Genomic DNA, 21731 nt, shown 5'->3' on the forward strand with positions numbered 1-21731 from the left:
ATTCCACATGTAGCAACATTGGCCCTCATTCAGAGCCGCTCGCTAGCGGCAGTACGCTCGTTCCGAGCGATGTTTGCACATCTGCGCATGCGTACGGTTTTTAGTACGCATGCGCGAACCAGTCAGTGCGGCCGAAAATCGTTTGTACGCTATATAGCGAGTGCCTGCTATTTTGAGTGACAGAATAAGGCGTATCTGGGTGGTAACAGGGGAAGGTGCTTGAAAACGGGGGAGTGGAATTCGAACGTAGGCATGCTTAAAGGTCAAAACGGGCGTTTTAAGGGAGTGCATAATTAATACAGCAGCGTCATTGACCACGTCACTTGTTTTTTTTTAACTCAGAACTGCTCGCAAAATAGCGGTTGAAAAAACCAACCACAAGAATAGCGAGCAGTTCATACGCTGTACGATGTACTCGATTAATCTAATAAATAGCGGACATGACGTATGGTGCGAGCGGCCAGGGGGCGTTTTTATCAAATAAACGAGCGTATGTTTTGCTCGCTCGTTCAGACTTAGAGGTGTGAACAGACTGCAATTTGCGAACGGATCATTTGAATAGCCACCCCTTGTTTTTGAACGAACGACCGCAAATAGCGAACGGCTCTGAATGAGGGCCTTTGTTCAACCCCCCCCTGCATTACCACATTCTCCTCTCTGGCCCATGTACTGTAGCAACACATTCTCCATTCTGTCCTTTAGCAACACATTCTGCATTTCCCTCCTATGGCAACACATTCCCCCTCTTTTTCCCTGTAGTGGCATATTCTGTGCTCTACTACCGGTATCGGCACACACTCCTTTGTAGCATTTCCCCACTGTAGTAGCACACTCTAACTTATTTGGTTTACATTTATTTTTATAGTTCTAGTTTATTCCATTGTGCTTTACAGAATGGGACCAAACACCTTGCAATTGATTGATTGCCAGATAAACAGAGAAGTGAGAGTTTCTGTCTCGCAAACTTACAATCTATAGGAGAACTGGATTGTAACACATGAGGTTAAGTGCCACATATTGCATATTAGTCTGTGATTGGTGGGCTATATGATCCACTCGCACCCACCCGTCCCCTCTGTACCAACACATCAATGCATACCATCTCAGGAACTGAATTCTGGTGAGTGTCCTTCCTTCCCTTTGGTGGGTCTTGCTATCCGTATGGCTATGTGTGGATAGGCCCCCGAAGGTGCACCCCTGCAGTTGTTCTGGGCATTTGGATGTGAGTGCAGCTCCACCTGGATTTATTTATGTCAATAGGTACCTTCCATACTGATTATTAGCTTTAGGTGCATCCCATTATCTGTTGTGATCTAGATATTCCTGATAGTCACTGGGAGCCTCTAATCTGTAGTAGAGGACAGCTTTAAGGTAATGGGTAAGTGAATTACAGCTAGGTCCCTTTATGGTCCTCTCTAATCCTAAAGACAGAGGGGCCTATTCATCAAACGAAAAATGGCCCGGTAACCATGCGGAAACGCTATTAATCATTAGGGGTCCGGTAGGACTACATGATATTGAACAAACTCTGAAAATTGAAAGTTTTCGGAGTTTGCTTCCGAGAACAAGCGCCATCTTCAGACTAAGGGATGCCAAGAGGGATCTCTCCGCCGCCTCCTCACTACCTCTCCAGTGGCTTTGCGCATGCGTGATCTCGGGTCACGTATGTGTAGCAGGAGCGACGAGGAAGAGGTAAGTAACGCTTCTGTAGCTGCGCTACTAAACGAGGGGACGGCTGCTTTTCGGAGCAGCTGTCCCTGCACCGGAGAAATGATGTATTGTCAAGTTTCCCTCGATGCGGCTTAGATGCTTAAGTATCCCTCGCAGCAAGATCAATACATAATCATCAGGGGCAATACGGCCCCTGGGTGAGATGTAATCCTATTTACAGACTATTTTTTTCATCTTGTCCTGACAGTGCATTCAACACAGGGGTACTCTGTCAACGAGATGTAGTTAAAATGCTGGAGGACAATATTATGGCCGCCGATATACCAACGCTGGCTACTCGACCGCCAGCAAAACGCAGACGCTGCTATCCCGAATGATATCAGAATACCGGCATCTGCATCCCAAATGCCAGTAAGTACAGCACTATCCCCGGGGATGGGGGGGGTTAGTTTTAGCCATCTCCGGGGGGACATTGGGATTAGGTACCCCCAAGGGGAGGGTTAGGCTACAGCGAGGAGGAGGAGGGGGGGAGGTTAGGGTTAGGCACCCCAGGGGGGACGTTGGGGTTAGGCACCCCCCACTCCCGGAGGGTTAGGTAAAAGGCGGTGAGGGCTTCTCGCTACCAGTCATAGCATCCTCTCCCTGCATTGAAGCTGACCTGCCTTTGTCTGCTGATTTTTGGTATCTTCTGTTACCCTCCTGTGTTGTCTACTAGTAATATTCAGCTTGCCTTTTGTGTACCTCACTTTTACTCTGGGATACCATACTAGCCTATGTCTGTCTGTCAGCAGTGTTCAGCTACACCAGTGTCTGCCAGAATTTCTCACTGCTGTAATCGGCACTCCTGCATTACACCTGGTTGCAGTGTTTTAGTACCTCAGCCTGCCAGCATTTCTCAATGCAGCACCAGTATTTCTGCATTACTCCTGTCTCTGGTGCCCTGCTGCTTGTTACCTCCTGCAGCCTTATTCCCTGCGGCCACCTACTTTCCAACATCGGCTCCTACTATTTCTAGTCCTGGAGTCATCCAAGTACCAGAGAGTATCTCTATGGGAAAATGGCGGCTGTTATAGGTGGAAGCCTCTCTAATGGGTTAGAGAAGTTGATGTGAATTTCTGTGTGTGCCATAACACACCCGTCCTGACCCATTGATGCAGCCAATCTTTGCTTGCTGTTGCACTCTGATGGCAGGCTCTGTCTGGATCCTTCTCTCCCAAGAATGCAGCCTGTGCAGGTCTATCCTCTAGTCAGACTTCTCAGTCACCCCCCAATATCATTTAACAGCGCTCCTCCTTTTTTAAATTTTTTTTATTTATATAGCCAGCCTCGAGCCTCCTCCATTCCCACCTGCCGCACGTGTTCCCTCTCACTGTCCCCTGAGCTGCTAACTAAAGTCCAGCTTGCAGGGTCTGGGTTGCCAGGATGACCTCTCTAATCTTCTGCTGCAGTTGTGGCTCATCTGCGGCTACAGCTTGGGAAGCAGGGGTGCCACTGCGTGATACCTTGCAACTGCAGGGTATCGCATGCTGATCTATAGGCATGTACACACAAATACGTGCGTACTTTATTGATACTAATGTGTGTGCGTGCTGCACTGCTAAACATTACTTTAATGTCAAACATTTTTTTTATCTAAAATGTTAAACCTGTTGACTAATCCCTAAATAACATGTTTTGTAACCACGGTTGTTAGGGGTTGGGCACGGGATGCTGGTGGTCAGAATCCCGATGCCAGCATCCCAATAAGGTTAGGATACTGATACCTGTTAAGTATCCTAACCCTCCCTGCCTACACCCTAAACCTAACCTAGTGCCTAGCCCTAACCCTCCCCCTAACCCCAATACTTACCGTCCAGATGCCTGCATCCCAACAGCCAGTATTTCAACTACCTCCGGTACTTAGAGCTTCTTGTTAATCTTAATGAATTTGTGAGATGTGTGGTGGGTGTAGTTGGCATTAACCTTGGTTCACATGTTCTTACCTTCTGACTGCTGAGATGTTACGGTCTATCCTGGAACTGGGGGCTCTTCACAAAAGAGTTGACCAGCCGCGTTTTTCTTTTTTTCTTTTTTCCTGCAGCTTCTTGCTCCAGCTAACAAAAGCCATGACACAACAAATGATTGACCCACTATTGTTTTGATTGACAAGCTATTCAAGAGCCACAGTTGGCTTGCCAATGCCAGGAAACTGGCCAAGATTACTGGTCTTAGCTGATTTCCTCCCAGACAGAACCCTTGATGTCCTTGGGCATCTTCAGGACCAGGTAAGGATGGAATCCCGCCCTGGGTGTAGTTGTCCTTCCCCAGTGTCTGTCTTGGGATCCAGCGCTGGGTGCAGCTCCTTGTTCCCGGCTCTGGTGTGTGCCTGGTACTTTGCTTCAAGTTGTGTTCCAACCTAATTATTGTTGACCAAGTTTGTTTGCTTGTGAGCATGGCTAAATTGCCTGTTTATGAATCTGTGCTGCCTGTCCTTGACTTTTGAGTAGTGTGGTGTTTTGTTTTTGTTTTTTTATCACTTATACTGCAATCCTATTCCATTGCGCTTTACAATTATATTAAACTTGAATTGCCGAAACGCAGGCTGTATCAGTGTTCTCCAGTTTGTCAGCACTTGGCTATGGAGACTAACCTGAGGGTGATGGCTTGTGGGTTTTGCATGGAGAAGTCCATTGGTCTCATTACAGTCCAATAATCCAGTATTTAATTGGTAGTGGGTCCATATCTGGAATGCAATGTGACTAGGTCACAGGAGTGTCTTGGATATTAATTTCAAAATAATTTGACCCTAATAGTAAAAATTTTTTTTTTCAGTTATTCTAAAAATACTGTTGGAGGAAAAGTGAAAGTATTTAAGAGTTTTCGAGGGAAAATCTAATAAATATATATATAATTTTTTTTTTTTTTTTTTTTTTTAATGGAATTGGCATTTTGATCTGGCCCCGTGTATCACCATGTGTTACATTTGATGAAATGCTCACTGATCTAATTCTATGTACTTACTAAGGATTCTAAAAGAAAAGTAAAATTGAACAATGCGTTTGTCATAAATGACAATAACGAAAATGCTGGGATTTTCTGAGAAACTGTCCTGTAAATCGACTTTATTCTGCAATATATAATAATGTACGCTTATGTACAGAAGCAGCCGTTCGATAATAGCAGTTTCAACAGGCGCTACCTGTATTTGTTTTCCCCCTATTACCTGCTTCCCACCGTGCTGGCAGGCTGATTATAGTGCAGTCTCCAGATCACATCATATTGCTGCCAAGCTAATCACAGAGTGACTCTCGCATGCATCGCCCGCCACTTGGTGCACGTCTAGAGGACTTGCAACCATCTGGGAAACGAGGGTAATCCCCTGTGGCTGTTCGGTAATACAATTAATCACCACATATTAATGAGATCACTGAAAGAATAAACTCAGAAAAACAGAATAATTACACCGACTAATCAATGTGCGTGTTGATGCTGTCTCCTAGCTTCCACACATATATACGTGTAGTATGATCAGTACGCACTCAGTGCTGCTGATATAGGGCATGCTATGGCAGTGCCAGTTGTTTTTTCACCAGGAGGTCCCTGGGCACCACTGGGGCCCCTATATTTAACACAGGGCCTAATTCAGATCCACATGCAATACTGATATTACCTGTAGCGTGTGCAATATACGCATCCACAGTGCCATAGCTAGTGTGCAGGTGCAGGCCACGCCCCCTCCATATGATTTCACATGGAGGGGGTGTGGCCTGCGCTGGGAGCAGGTGATTGCATAGAGTACAGTAAACTAGTGACTCTCTGCATTAGCCCAATACTGTGAAATCTGTATTGGGTAATAGTAGCTTTAACAATGTTAAAAAAGCTAACTCAACAATCTGTTCAATATTATGATTACTTTGGTTCTAACCACTTAACTGTCATTACTGTATTTTGTATGGGAATTTCCTACTGTAAAATCAGAACTCCAGAGATTCTCGTGTGTGTGGTTCAGCTCTGCATATTTACAAAAAGAAATGTCCCAGAAGTGATTCAGCCCGTGCCTTGCCATCTATCAGTCACCAGTCTCTCTGACCCCTACTTTCTATCTTCTATGATTCCGCCAGTCCTGACCCTTAGCCTTCCCTCCGGCAAGCCTCAAGGTACAGTATATTGCATTTCCCTGTGCTCCATCCTCTGGCTTTTCATCTCTTTTTAGTTCACTTACTAAGTGATGAGAACACACAGCTGTGTTTCACTGCTAGCGATACCTTCCATAGACTTCATCGCTGCATGCGATAATCTATCCTGCCTCACAGAAACAGAAGCATCATAGGGAAGAACCGGGAAATAGTCTGTAACACGTTAACTTCCACTTTCACAAATCTACACCAAAGTTTTACTTCCTGCTTCTACTTTTTTTTTTTTTTTGTTTGTTTTGATTAAGCAATTTATTTTATTAGTGTGACACTGTCCACCTCTAAAAATAGTTTAATAGTCAAATCAAGCGTTCAAGAGATCTATACATTTTCATCTGCATTAAACCACGAGGGGAACTTGCCGATTTGGTGATCTATTTACAAACTCGTGAATGGAGACAAAATACCCGCCAATCAGCTCCTAACTGGCATATCACAGGCTGTGTTTGAAAAATGACAGTTAGGAGCTGATTGGTTGGCTGATACTTTTTTCTCCGTTCACTTTATCTCCTACCAAGGCTTAGTAAATAGACTCCCAAGGCTGCGCACTCCTGATTTGAGGATGCTTTGGTGGCAGTTCAGAGACTTGTCTCACTGGGGTCTTCATTTATTAACATTATTTTTACTAACCCCCCCCCCTTTTTTTTTTTTTTTTCCACACCTTATCTGTCTTTGTAAAATTCTACTCCAAACCCTAATTATCACATTCTTTGGTAAGCAGATTACATTTCCGATAAGTGTAATGGGCTGGATGCACTTATAATTACCGCCAGTCACCGCAATTGTACAGATCTCATATGCACTAACATATGCGATCTGTTCAGCAAAGGACAGCTCTTCTGGTAAGAGCTGTCCTTTGCAATCCGTGTCGCCGTGTGGACTTCCGGGTTTATGACCTGGGAGTCCATCTGCGCATGCGCAGAGAGACGCGGCGGCCGTGGGGCATGCTGGGAGTTATCCGATTGGATCCCCCATAGTAGCGCGATGCAGTAGAAGCCAATAGGCTTCTATGGGGTACCGCCAGCACAAGCTGGCGTTACCCTCTGCATCGCAGCCCGGCGGCCAGCTGATTGCATACGGAAAATGCGGTAAACTGGTTTTACCGCATTTTCCGTTTAGTGCACCCTGGCCAAAAATACTGGGAGAAGCCCTGTGATAACACCACCTGGAAATGGCGTTATCCATGGTTTTCCCCGACTCCTGCTCTAACAGGCAGGGCAGAGCCGGGCCCCTGTGATCAGTTGTGTGGTCTAAACAGACCACAAGCTGATCACAGGACAAAAGAAAAAAAAACAAAAAACTTGCATCCATGGTGATCGGTACTCCAGTGATGTCCTCCCCCAGGGCTCTGGTCAGCTGGTCTCCCAGCCCCTGCACTGTGACCGTGGTCAGATGCTGCATAGAACAGTGCAGGATGGGAGACCAGGTGACTGAAAAGATGGCAGAGAGTGTTCACAGGGAGTGAGCTTTAGCTCAAGCTCTGTCCCTATAAGGGATTTATAATCCCTGTGTTATTTCCTAAATTAAAATTGCGAATTTAGGCAAAAATATCACCCTACAATCTGCATTTTAAATGTGGCTTGTAGTAAATAGGGCCCTTAGACATGCCCCATCAATGCTTGGCATATCACCAGCAGGTGTACACCGCATTTAAGGAGTGTTTTAGGGGAGGGGGAACAAAGGTGGGACGCGGCACACCCCCTGTGACCGCCTCGCCCTTCTAGTGTCCACCAATTCTTATGCAAAGCAGCCATGTGCTCCTTCCTTCCTGAATCCTCTGCTGGAAATGTTGGACATTTATTAATAGGCACATTAATCTATGTTTCAAAGTACAATTACTGCATACCCACATGCATTAGGTGTGATGCTCTCTGCAACGTATTTATCTTCTAAAGGCAAATACCTATGGCTGAGAGATGCTAAAGCTGTAGCCGCTTTGAAATGTATTCAGACGCCGTGCAAACACGCAGCGATGGTCGCTGGTCCTTCGACAATCGAATATCTGACCGTATGTTTGCACAAAATGGCAGCAGGAACTGAGACACTGGCGCCATAGGCATGCGCAGGTGCCGGCACAAGGGGATGCCGCTTCATTACTTGGCCCCCGTCCCCTCCCACCCCCTACCCTCCGCCGGGCCATGGACAACCTTGTCCACACCTTCCATTGGGACTAGGACTCACCAGGTGAGTAGTCTCTGTCCCGGAGGGAGGGGGGACGGGCTAGTCCATGACCCGGTGGAGGGGGGGTAGTACCAAAGTGGCGCACGCCTATGACTGGCGTCATGTTTGCCCACATGCATATGACAAATCCTCTGAACCTGTACTGCTGAGCACTAATGAGAACTTGCAGTCTATCCCATTAAAAAGTAAGGCAACAGAGATGGCTGTCATTGTTTTGTGAACAACAAAATTAATCACTTTCAGATCTTCTTAAATGTTTCTTTATTATCGTTGCAATTATAGAAGTCTAAGAGTATAAAACACAGCTGGTGAGGACATCTGCAAAAAATTACTGTACGAAAAAAAAAATTCATGTAAATAACTCCCTGGGAGCCTTCCTAAAGTCGCTCCGTAGAGCAGCTTACTTAAAGGGTTAAAAATATTTTCTAGAAAAAAAAAAAGAATGCACAGAAATAGTTGTACTATTGGAGTAATATCACCCATAAACTGTTACATTATACAGCGGGTAAAATAAGTATTGAACACGGCAACATTTTTCTCAGTAAATATATTTGGAATGAGGCTATTGTAATGAAATTTTCACCAAATGTCCGCAACAACCCATGCAATCCACAAATGCGAGATACCGGCAGCCAGAAGACCGTCAACGGCATCCCAATTTTCAATATCCCGTCGGGCAGCTAAGTAAACTAACCCTCCCCCTCTACACCCATAACCTTCCCCTGGTGGTGCCTAACCCTAACCAATCCACAGGCTAACGCCAGTATGTTTACTTTCGGGATGCCGACATCGTGGTTTCTGCTTCCTGATGGACGTCAGGTTTTTTGACATCGGTATAACGACGCCCGGCATCTTAACCGCATCCCAGTTTATACCTCTTTCACACACAAACCTCAGCTTGGACCCAGGACACTGAGCCTGGGTTGAAGCTGGGGTTTTCTGTACTTGCCACCATTCACACATGGGTGACAACCAGAGTTATTCCCAGGTTGTCACACTGGACACAGGCAGTGAACGCTTAGAGATGATTTAATCTCAGTGCCACTGAGCCAGCCAATCAGAGCATTTTAGGCATGACTCAGGTCGACCCCTTTTCACACAGTCTAGACCGGGGGTGGATGCACGTGCACCGGCAAAAACCCAGGTATTTAGGCTATAGATGAAAAGGGGTATTGGATAATAAGATTGGCAGGTCTGTCTTTCCTGAAAATGATCTGCAAATCACTGAAAAATATCTGTAATGTACGGGCGCAGATTGGTGGCTTGGGGAATCTTTAGACTGGGGGAAAGAAAATTACAGGATCTGTGAATCGGTCTTTTGTGATTCCTGATGTACGGGCCCCTTCAGCTGCATCAGCTGACCCAATCTATTGATACATTCAGTCGCTGCAAGATCGTTAAGTAATTTCTTTTCTAATTAAGGCAGTTCTACAGTATATTGAGAAACATGCCAAATTGTTTCTGACTGAAGTGTATAAATAAACCAATAAATATATATTTTATTAACCTATTCAGTGCAATTTCTCCCTTTGTTCCAACTTTTATTTCGAAGTACAATTAATGTGTTTTTTTTCTTGACATATCCATTTTATTGCGCACAGAATGCAGAGGGTAGATCTGCTTTGAAAACTTTTTGCTTGCTAAACTTTTGATAATTTTGCCTTTGGAACTTTGAATTTATGGTGTGTGTGTGTGTGTGTGTGTGTTTAATTGGTGTGGCTGTAATGTTTGCGTTTCATTATTGTACATGATTTAGATGGCTTTTTAATTAGAGATGTGTGGGTTCGGATTCCTGGATTACGAACACACCTGAACTCATGGGTTACGAGTTGAACAGAGCTCTGTCAACTTTGGATCCCAAAACGTGTCAAACACGTCATCTTCCCAGAGACTTCCGCTCTCCGGTGGTGCAGTAGATTCTGGTTTAGTGCCAGAATCTACTGCGCATGTGCAGGTCTCCAGGAAAAAGGCCGCCGCCATTTGCCAGGTTATGGTTTTTTTGCATGTGAGTATGACCACATAAGTGTGTGTGTGTGGGCCCCAGGGGCCCGTGTGTACCACACACCCTGCACCAATTATACATCAGTCCCTGGATATGCCTCTTTCCCTTCCAAAGCATGTGTGCAGCGACCTGTAATATGTACAGTCTGTCTCACAACACCAGGCTTTATCATTCCTGCCCTCTCCTTACATCTGATTCAACATCTGCATTGCTGCATTGCTGCAATATCATACTGGCCTAACCGACCTGTGCCAAACCGGCGCACACGTTGCTATGTAATCTCTCACTTATACCACATTTAGGAAGAGGATATGAATAATCTGAATTCTTTTGTTGCAGACACCTGTTGATTGCAGTATCACATGCAGCATGTGAGTGATTGTGACTAGCTATTCTGATAATCCATAGGGCTGGATGTACTAAAAGTGAAAATGTGTTAAAACTCCTCAAAATGCAGTTTTCGGGGGTTTTACCGCGTTCCCCAAATGTACTAAGCACCGGAATAGAAACCATGGGGCGACTCTTTTGCATTGGACATCTTTTGCCCTTTTTAACCAGATTATCAGCTGAGTTGCACACAGCAGCTTCATCCATTGCCAGCGCCAGTATGGAGGGTACCCGTGCATTGCACTTATGTGACATTAGCAATGCGACTAAGACTCCTACTTTGTGAAAGTGTCTGTCACGAGATGCATGGCGCGACTTATGCTGGTCATACACCTACACGACCAGCACATGATCAGATTCATCATACGGCTCCCCGGAGCTCCCTGGCAGTCCCAGCAGCATGTTTGTTGTATTTCTTAGCACATGATCTGTCGTAAGATCGATCCTGTGTCTCACAGGCTCATAAGGGAAACAGTCATTGAAATGACTTGAATTGCTGCACGATGGATCGCATGAACAAAATAAACGGCACGATCTGCACACGATGCGATGGAACATATGCGCTGCACATCTGATCATAAGATCCGATTATAGGAGCTGCGGGAGCGCGCATTGGATCGTATCTTACTATTATAATACACGATTTTCACAAGATCCATCTTATGACTCATCGAAAATCGGGCAATCGGCCCGAAATCGTGCAGGTGTATGGGCAACTTAGTCACCAAGTGAGGATAGGTCAGGGGTCTATGTGCAGCAGACCCCCTCCTATCAGCAGCGCCCCCTTCCCTAGCCCAGTATCTTACCTTGCTCCAGGCCACCAAGCGGGTCTCCTCTGCGGTGACCATCATCCCAGTAAATATACTTTTGGATGCATGGTGTCTGTTGTGGGTTCCCCCACTAGACCCAGGAGCCTGTGTGCACTGTACACCCTGCCAGGGGTGAATTTATAATAGGTGCTGGGTGTGCGGTGCACACGGGCCCCTGGGTACAGAGGGGGCCCACACCGCACACCTTGCACCCATATTCTACTTGCCTAGAGTCCCACGTCTGTGCCGGTGTCAACGCTATAAAAACTCTTGGAAAAATGGCCGCTGCGGCCATTTTCCCAGTGACCTGCTGATGCGCTATAGACTCTGAGCACACTCTAGTGCCCAGAGTCTCAGTGCAGCGCTGGCCGTGCACCGCTCAGTGTGCTGCCGACCACCGGATTGAGGAGGGGGCCAGTGACTGACTGCACTCGGACCCCCTCCTCTCTCAATGCCCCTGCACCCATTATAAATACTCCTATGGTATAGATGTACAGTATCTGGGCACATCTGTACTGTTACCTGTATATAAGGATATAACTAGGCTTCAAGTTGGTGGTTTAAAATCCGCCTCATATTGTTAAATGGGCCAGAAGGGTTCCTAATTTTAGGTTTGAATGATGTTTTGGATGTAATTTCAGTATTGTTTACAGGAACTGCATAGCAATTTAAGGACTGGGTAAATTGCTGTTTCTGAAGAATTCTCACATGATTGCACCACTGAAGTTCCTAATTCTTCCCCCACTAGTGTGCAGATGCGATTTTGATGTATTTATGTGCAGTTTATATGCTGTAATTTGTGTTATTTTAGCCCCTGTTGAGAGGTTACATTCCAAATTTTATAGATTTCATTTTTAGAATAACATTTATCAAGTAAGCCCATGTTCGATTCAGTGCAATCTCCCATTTACTATTTTATGGTTATACACACTTTATTTATTTTTTTACATTCGAATTCATTATTTAACTCAAAGTATAATACATTAGTGTTTTGTGCCTATTATTATTATTATTATTATTATTATTATTATTATTATATTTTTTATTTTTTTATTACCCTTTGCTCCCTTTCCTGGCTACACCACTGGTTCCAACCCCTCACCTGAAGAGTAACAGACTTTCCTAAACCTCCATTTCTCTTCCAGCTGACGTAAAATGGCTTTCTCTTTAATTACCGAATCCAGCCTAGACTATGGCAATTGGAGAATATCTTGGAAAATCGGTATCATTTTTTATTTTTTTTTGTTTGCGAGCAATGTTGGGGCAAACAAACTTATGGAACATTTTTATGTTCCAACCATCTCAAAATACTTTTACATTCATGAAAATTAATGTAGCCTTAGGTTTACTGAGTTAAGCTGGCCACACATCTAAAGATTATCTGTCCAACCAGCCAACTAGTTGATTGGTTGGAATGAAAATCTGGTAACGTATGGGAGTAAATAACAATCAGCAATTTGCTCCCAAACGCTGGAAAATGGACAAAAACTCTTGTTTGTTAAATGTTTGATCTAAACAATTAGTTCAAACTTGTCTGAACGACCCTTTTCATCAGTTTTCTGCCATTTAGGAGCAAATTGCTGATCATCATTTACTCCCATACGTTACCAGATTTTCATTCCAACCAATCAACAAGTTGGCTGGTTGGATGTAAATTGGTCTAGTGTGTGGCCAGCTTTACTATCCTACGTAGTTGGGAACTTCTGACCAGGAGATCACACTTGCTGAATTATTCAGTACCTGTCATAATAGGCAACGCCCCCATGGCGTGTGCTGTTAATTACTGTCAGTCCCTGTAGGTGTGGAGATGGTCTACCTCTGCCGACCTGAAGCAGAAAGAGCTTTGAGAAATGGATTTTGTTTTGGGATATGGACAAAGCACGTTTCCTTTTAGACTAATGGTGTGATGAGGTGACCAGCAAAGTGAGAATGGATTGCTGGATCACACCGCAAAACTGTACAGAAGTTCTTCCATTCTGCTATATTTTATTTATAGAGAACCACCAGTGTGATGGGAGTTCTACCGCTAGATTACACCATTCATCTTAACAAAATGTGTATTATCTGTACTTTTTTAGATTGCAAATATCAGATATTAATAAACTTTATTTTAACTAGAGATGAGCAATTTTACTGTAGGTTTTGCTGAAAACCGAATACACCCGATCTTTCAGAGTTGAACAGAGTCCTGGCTCGGATCGTTTTTGGGGTTCTGAGTTGAACAGAGTCCCAACTCAAGTCTTCTAGCCAAGTTCGGAATTCGGAGTTAAAAACCGGTTCTTGAATAATTTTGTATTACATTTTAAGCACACAAAGGATAATGGGCCTATTCATGATAATTATCGAGGTCCCCGATAATTAACGCACTGACTCGCCGCAGACGCCAGAGCAATTCACCTGGGGTGGGAAGGAGCGGGTAGCGGTAGCAAACAAGTTACGAAAAAATATTTTCAGTGCTTGTTGAATTCTGTCCCCATTCTAGTGTATGGGGACAGCGGGCCATTCCGGGAGAGGAAGGTAAGCAGGAGATATCTGTGATACTAGTGTATGGGGACAGCGGGTCATTCCGGGAGAGGAAGGTAAGCAGGAGATATCTGTGATACTAGTGTATGGGGACAGCGGGTCATTCCGGGAGAGGAAGGTAAGCAGGAGATATCTGTGATACTAGTGTATGGGGACAGCGGGTCATTCCGGGAGAGGAAGGTAAGCAGGAGATATCTGTGATACTAGTGTATAGGGACAAAGGGCCACTCCGGATGAGAAAAGGTAAGCATGAGATATCTGTGATATCTCCTGCTTTACCTTCGTGATGAATGGCCCGAACACTTAATTTCTACAATTGCAGGTGAAAATGTTCATTTTCTCCTGCTTTTGTAAAAATTAAATGATGATGAATAGGTCCCTAAGTGTCTGATATTCTGCAGGTATGTCAGGTGTCCATAGACTGCTTGGTTAAAATTAAACATGTGCACAGACCTCCGTGTTTTTGGCTTTGGTTCTAAATCAGGCCTGGCCAACCTGTGGCTCTCCAGCTGTTGTGAAACTACAAGTCTTAGCATGTTTTACCAAATGATTGGTGGGAGGGTATGCTGGGACTTTTAGTTTCACAACAGCTGGAGACCCACAGGTTGGCCAGGCCTGTTCTAAATCCTTGTAATGTTTTAGGTTTGGTTTTGCTCTTGGCAAAACCAACCTCGAGTTTTGGAATTTTTTAAAAATTGATATAAACAGCTAAAATCGTGTAACGTGGACCTGTTTTTGTTCCTGTAGTAATATTAATATCATTTTCAATCTATTTTGACAACCTCACAGCACATTAAATCGCGAGGGAGGGATTTAAATGTCGGAACTCTGTTCTAATTGGAATCCCAAAGTTCGGGTGCATTTGGTCTTCAGTAAAAATTCTGATTAAGTGCTATTTGTTTGTGTGGTATAATATGTAGGAGTTTATGGTAATATAATGGTAATTTGTGAATTGATGTATAAATAAATGAAAATAAAATTAAGAATTCAAATGCGAAATAAAATTATAAAAATAGTAAAGAACTTATTTCTGATGGTACCTGCGGAAAAAAAAGGGGGGGCGGGTTAATAGTACGTTTTAATATTCATATTGTTTACAGCTCTTTTGGTTTTCGACAGAACCAAACCGCTCATCTCTACTAAAAACCAATCGGCTTTCGGCTTCTAGCTAGCATTTATAAAGTACTGTATGTTCTGAAAAATGATAGGTAGAAGCTTATTGGTTTGGTATGGACAATTTCTCCACTGATACCCTGAATAAATGGTATCTAGAAGGCTAATCAGCCTTCATGTGTTGTGTGCTTTATATCGGATTTTCAATGTACCTGGTTCCATCGGATTTTTTCAAATAATACTGTGTTGCATATAATTTGATGTTTATCTTCAACACTGAAGGAGCAAATGTCCTGGTGGCTGTCTAATATGGTGGCCACTAGTGTCACAAGGGGGGGTGCAGGCTGCACCGGGTGACTCCAAAATAGCAGGGCTGCTCTGCTGTTTTGGTGTCACCCCCTCAGATGGTGTCACCGAGAAGCCAGAAACCAGAGAGAGGCAGGGAGAGACACTGGGCTGCCCCAGCAGCTGCTGGAGCGCGGGGTAAGCCCACTGTGTGCCAAGAACTGGGGGCGGGAACGCCCTTCCCACAAAACCACGCCTCCATCCGCAGGAGTGCAGGAAGTGTGACCGATCTATATTGGGTTCGCATACGGTAGCTGTACCATGGTATAAATGATATTGTTCAGCTCTCTATGTGGTATCTTCCTTGAGGATCACACATGGTATTGGAGGGTTGAAAAGTGAGGTTTTTGGTTATTAAATTAACTTCTCCTCTTTTTTTCCTCTGTTGACCTGTAATACATTTTCTTGAAGCGGAGGTTGACAAGATTTAAGTGTGTATGTATGTGTGTGTGTGTGTGTATATATATATATGTATATATATGTATATATATATATATGGGATGTGCAGGCTCGGATAGGTTCGAGTTTGCACGTGGAGTTCGGATTTTTCCCTCCAAAAAAACGGAACTCAGAACGAGGCAAAACGTCATCTTACATGGACGAACATCATCATTCCTGGACAAAAGACCAGGAATGATGATGTTCGTCCATGTAAGATGACGTTTAGCCTCGTTCTGAGTTCCGTTTTTTTGGAGGGAAAAATCCGAACTCCACGTGCAAACTCGAACCTATCCGAGCCTGCACATCCCTAATATATATATATATATATATATATATATATATAATATTATATGAGCGGGTTCGGATTTCTGAAATCCGAGACCCCCCCCCCCCCCCCCCTGCCGATCCGAGTCAGGCTCGACTTTTCCCGCCTGACTCTGATCTGAAATCGAGGCAAAACGTCATCATCCCGCCTTCCGGGTCTCGCGGGTTTTGGATCCTATATAAGGTACCCGCGTCGGCGCCATTTTCTCACTCGGCTGTGGACAGTGAAGAGGGAGGGTGGGAGTTAGGGCTGTGTAGTGCAGAGTAGTGTTGTGCTGTGCTGCGCTGCGCTTTGCTGCTGTTGTCCATAGGGGCTGTGTCCACTACTTCAAAGTCCATAGGGGCTGGCTGGACTGTGTTGTGCAGTCAGTTCTCCATAGGGGCTGTGTCCACTCCAAAGTCCTGTGCAGTGTCCCAGTCCTAAAGGGGTGCTGTAGTGTTGTCCAGGGGGTGCTCTGTCCATCAGGGGTGCTCCCCCCTCAAGTGCTAAAAAAATAATATTTTTTGTGTGTTTGTGAATTTTGTGCGCAGTAGCCGCACGTGCATCTACAAAGTAGTGCCAAGCGTGCGCCTGTGTCCCATAAGTAAAGAGCCGGCTGGCACATTTCTTAAAGGGTGGTGTAACCCACAAAGTGCACTACTCTCCAGCAAAAATGAAAACATATTTTCTGTGTTTGTGTGCGCTTTAGCTGCACGTATATATCAATATAACATAAATGGAGGACCAAACTTTCTCTGATAAAAATAAAATAGGGAAAGATCAAGAACCACTTCCTCCTAGTGCTGTTGCTGCTGCTGGGAGTTGTTCATCATCCCAGAGAGGAAGTAGGAACACCACTACTTTTACTAAACAATTGGCCCTCCAACAGTCCCTAGCGATGAGGATGAAGTACGACAGCAGTCATCCTGAAGCAAAACGTATAACTGAGGCCTTGACTGCTATGTTGATGTTAGACGTGGGTCCGGTATCCGCCATTAGTGCAGTGGGATTTAGACAATTGATGGAGGTAGTGTGTCCCCGGTTCCAAATCCCGTCTAGATTCCACCTGCATCCTCAAAGCAGCAGCGACAAGCGTGCGTGTGTCTGTCTGTTAAAGGGTGGTGTAACCCTCAAAGTGCGCTCCACAAACAATAAAAATATTCTTCTTTTTTTTCTGTCTTTGTGAAATGTGTGTGCTGTAGCCGCACTTGCATCCTCAAAGCAGCAGCGACAAGCGTACGTCTGTCTGTTTAAAGGATTACATCGGTGACAACATCCAAGTAGGCATGTCAGACAGTCCGTACCTGTACTGGCAGGAAAAAGAAGCAATTTGGAGGTCCCTGTACAAACTGGCTCTATTTTACCTGAGTTGCCCCCCTCCAGTGTGTACTCCGAAAGAGTGTTTAGTGCAGCCGGGAACCTTGTCAGCGAAAGGCGTAGGAGGTTGCTTCCACAAAATGTGGAGAAGACGATGTTCATAAAATGAATTATCAACTCTTCCAGGGAGACCAGCCTCCTGAACGTACAGAGGGACCTGTGGTTGTGGATTCCAGCGGGGACGAATTAATACTCTGTGAGGATGAGGATGTACACAACACTGAAGAGGGTGAGGAATCGGTGGATGAGGAGGATGAGGACGACATCTTGCCTCCGTAGAGCCAGTTTGTGCAGGGACAGATTAATTGCCAGCTTGTTTTGTGGGGGCCCAAACGAACCAATCATTTCAGCCACAGTCATGTGGCAGACCCTGGCGCTGAAATGATTGGTTTGTTAAAGTGTGCATGTTCTGTTTATACAACATAAGGGTGGGTGGGAGGGCCCAAGGACAATTCCATCTTGCACCTCTTTTTTTTTCTTTGCAGTATGTACTGTTTGGGGCCTAGTTTTTCAAACTGCCATCCTGTCTGCCACTGCAGTGTCACTCCTAGATGGGCCACGTGTTTGTGCCGCCCACTCGTGTCGCTTAGCATAGTCATCCAGCTACCTCGGTGCAACCTTTTGGACATAAAAACACTATTGTGAGGTGTTCAGAATAGACTGGAAATGAGTGGAAATTAAGGTTATTGAGGTTAATAATAGCATAGGAGCAGAAAAACCTATAAATTCTGTGATTTTATCTGTTTTTATGCTTTTTAAAAAAAATAAAATAAAAAAAATACAGATCCAAAACCCAGAACCTAAAACACGGAAGGGTGGTTTTGGCAAAACCAATCCAGATCCAAAACACGAAAAGTTTACAATCCAGCACCTGCTAGGATGTAAGCCATTGATGGAGGATGCTCCATCTGAAACTCATCTGGTTATGTAGGAATGTATCCTTGACCACAAAATGAAATTTCCAGTGACAAACTGTTTTATAAACTTCCAGGGCCGGTTCCAATCTTGCATACCTTCTTCATATGGTGGTTTGTTTATTTATATGGCAATGAATTGTATTATCCATTTTAGAAGTTACTGGATTCGAACACTGTTTTTTTTATTTTTTTTTTATTTACTACAGTATATATTGTCTTTGGCTTGATGGTTAGGCTGGTGGAGGTCTAGCATGGTGTTTTGAGGCCTTCTGTCATTCCTGGAGTTTCAAGAACCTTGCAGAGGTAGGAACATCAGGTGCCCAAAGCACTTTAGGTGGCCTGGAGCCTCCACCACACAAGGTTACAGGCTTCTGGCAAAAGGTAGGTTAGAAGCGGGCATGATTTGCAGCTTGCAATATCCAATATGTTATATTATACACTGGTCAACTGAGAGGTTGAAGGCGTGTTAGGTGGGTCCTAGCTTGTACTAGGGATGAGCATTGATGGTCTATATTTTAGTCTATACAATTTTTGCACAATATATATGTGAAACGGTTCTTGAATAAAGAGACGCTATATCATTCCCCCAGAGCCCCAGCCACCAAGATAAGACAGCTGCTTTTCCAAACCCCTAACAACCATCAATGGTTTGTCACCCATGATTGATAGTTTTGCCATCGATAGTGGAGATCTGATGGTTCTCCACTTTGCCACCCGACTCAAGACGTGAATCCCCCCTCCTTCTCTGATTGCCTGCCTCCAGCCAAAGATATTGATGGCCATTGATAGTGTAAACCACTCATGGTTTCCTGTCAATAGTTTATTGCCATCGATGTACCATTGATGAGAAACCAGTCAATGGCCACCCCCTACCCCTAAGCTCATTGGGAGCTGTCCTAACAGCATGTTGTATGTCTGCTCCTAAACGGCCAATGTTCTCCAGTCAAGAAGTTTCTGGGTACAGTGGAAATTTGGCAGCATGCAGGGATTAACTGAATGCAATACTGATTTAAATAGCTATTGTATCTTGAAGGAAAGATACAATTCACCCTCCACCTCCATTTATTTTCCCTTTTAATGTTCTCAAAAAGGTGGTGTTGCTATAGATGGATAAATAAAATGTTTTGCTGTTTTTTCTTTCTTTATTCAATACTTAGATAGCAGGGGGGTAAATAGAAGCACGTCTTACTTTAAAGAATTGCTGCTCAATTTCGATTTGAATTTGATTTCGTCCCCCTTGTTCTCTCCTGCTGCTTACATGCCATTTAGACATCTCAACCACAATAAACCAGATGGATGTTTAGATCATAAGTGTATAGTAACATTATGTCGGATTATTATGGTCTACGTTGATGCAGCACATTTTCATGTATAATCTTGTTTTGCATGGGCAGAAACTAAATCTCTCCACCACTTATCCTGTTCCTTATGCCAGCCTATTTAGATGTATGAGGTTGTTAGTAGTACGTATTAGTAGGAGTACTCTAGGGAGTAGTAATGGTACATTATGTAAGATCATTAGTATGTAATATGTAAAGGTTAGGATATTAACTCATCCTTTTCATTACTATAGAATTCTCACTGTGACTACACTATGGATGTGGAAACAACACTTAGTGTCAGAAACTGTACCTCCCACACTCATATTGAGACTGAACCTAGTATATTATATTTTTTATATGCTATTTGAAGCTTCATTGCACTGTTCCCTGCCTTGTACAGAATATCTGTAATTCAGAAGATCAATCAGTAGTACTCCATTGTACGGTGATTGTTTTTGTGAAGGCCAATAACCTCAAGTCACAGACTTGAATGAATACATTTAATTGGAATATGAGCTGTGGAGGAACATCGCATAACCAGGTCCCACTGCTAAGTTTGGGGGCAAGAAAGACAAACTTCCTGAGTGTCCACTATTGGCATGCGTGGGGGTATTGTACATCCACAAATGGACCCCTACAATTGGCCTTGCATTGAGACCGCACACGTGTTGAATATAGTGAACCTGGGAGGAGTGGAACGTGATTGCCAGCACTTGCCCCATAGCGACATTACAGTACCCCCTGTGAGCAGTAATGCCTGCTACATAGACATTTTTATTCTTTCCTTCAATTAGTTTAAAAAGCTTTAGACATAGAGGTTTCTAAGCTGACAGACCATCTATTAAATGTTTTTTTCCTCTGCACCACCCACCATGACCAACCACTCAGTACAAACCCCTCTGCTCCTACACTTCCCCTTATATCCATATTGCAGTAAAATAAGCTGAATTAATGAATTGATGAAAACCGTTTCTTTTTTTTTTTGTTTTTTTAAGCCTCAATTAATTCAGCCCATGTTACTGCAATAGAGGCAGAGTAGATGGCTCTGGAGCACAGCCTCTTGTACTGGGTGGAAGGGTACATGGTGGAGAGTCAGCCAGCATTACCAGTGGTGTCCAGCAAAAGAACACTAAATGGCCCTGAAAGTGCTTTTAAAGAGTTCAGACAGGCCTGGGTGGTGTTTTGGTATGGCCACAGAATGGGGCATGGCTATGCCGCCCTATTCAGAATGTGAGATACCTATGATACACATGGTCTCGACATCTTGGGAGAGGTTCTCCTAGCTACGCCCCCAGGCCCTTACAGAGCCCCCTAATGATCCATTTCCATTCTGTTCCCCTAAGTACAGTGTGCGCACGTGCTGTGTTAATGGTAATATTGGTTTTGGTTTTTTTTACAGGTGTCAGCGGGCCCCGTCTGTCAGGGCATGCTGTCGCTTGTGTCTGAGTGCCATCTTACGCTGGTAGCCCTTATTATTGGGCATTGCATTGCTAGCTATTACCTGTATGAGTCAGTACAAATTTAATATTTTACAGCAATTTTGTACACCAAACGCCTCAGAGGAGTGGAGAATAGCCAATAGCTAAGGATGGTTGTCCCTAGGGGGGCACAATTTTTTTTTTTTTTTCTTTGTGGGTTCCAGGTGTATTTGATAGTGAATGTATATGGTGTAGAATAATTGGGCACAGATGTGTGGTCAGAGTGAGCCCTGGTTGGGATGTGTATAATTACATGCTTCTGTGCAGCTGCTATGTACTTACCGTTCCAGCACTCCGACCTACAGTATATATGTATTATACAGATACAGGGCTTGTTTCCGAGAGACTGGGGCTAATGCCGCCTCTGCTGCGTCTGTGTACATGTGCGAAAATATGCAGATGTCGCAGACGCTGTGACTTGTATTGAGACGCCCACTGGCGGCTGCGCAAGATCCAAGTGTCTCATACAAAGAAGCAGCATCGGTTGCAGATCCTTCAGTAATCTGCCTCCTGGGTAATTCTGTGGTCGCCCAGGAATGGCCACGGGAACAGAGCCGTGTTTTCTGCGTACGGGATTGCAGTCTCCAACACGCAGTGCGACTCGGACGCATGACCAGACTCGCTCAGTTGTGTAAACTTCTTCAGCATTGCGATCTTCTCTAAATAAGGCCCAAAGTACGAAATAACAG

General features: G+C 44.3%; 1 long non-coding RNA gene across 6 annotated transcripts in view; it reads left to right on the top strand.

Moving 5' to 3' along the window:
- The window catches only part of LOC148481241 (uncharacterized), a 72741-nt gene that overhangs the window by 2487 nt on the left and 48523 nt on the right, over positions 1 to 21731 (top strand). For 3 of the 6 annotated variants that reach the window (XR_015871927.1, XR_015871926.1, XR_015871929.1), the window contains exon 2: positions 3752 to 3935. The exons of the other annotated variants lie outside the window; for them this stretch is intronic. This is a non-coding gene — a long non-coding RNA (uncharacterized LOC148481241). The remainder of the gene's footprint in view (positions 1 to 3751; positions 3936 to 21731) is intronic. 6 annotated transcript variants of the gene reach the window in all.

Source organism: Taudactylus pleione, unplaced genomic scaffold (genome assembly GCF_031769625.1).
Source record: "Taudactylus pleione unplaced genomic scaffold, aTauple2 ptg000587l, whole genome shotgun sequence".
Taxonomy (NCBI): Eukaryota; Metazoa; Chordata; class Amphibia; order Anura; family Myobatrachidae; genus Taudactylus; species Taudactylus pleione.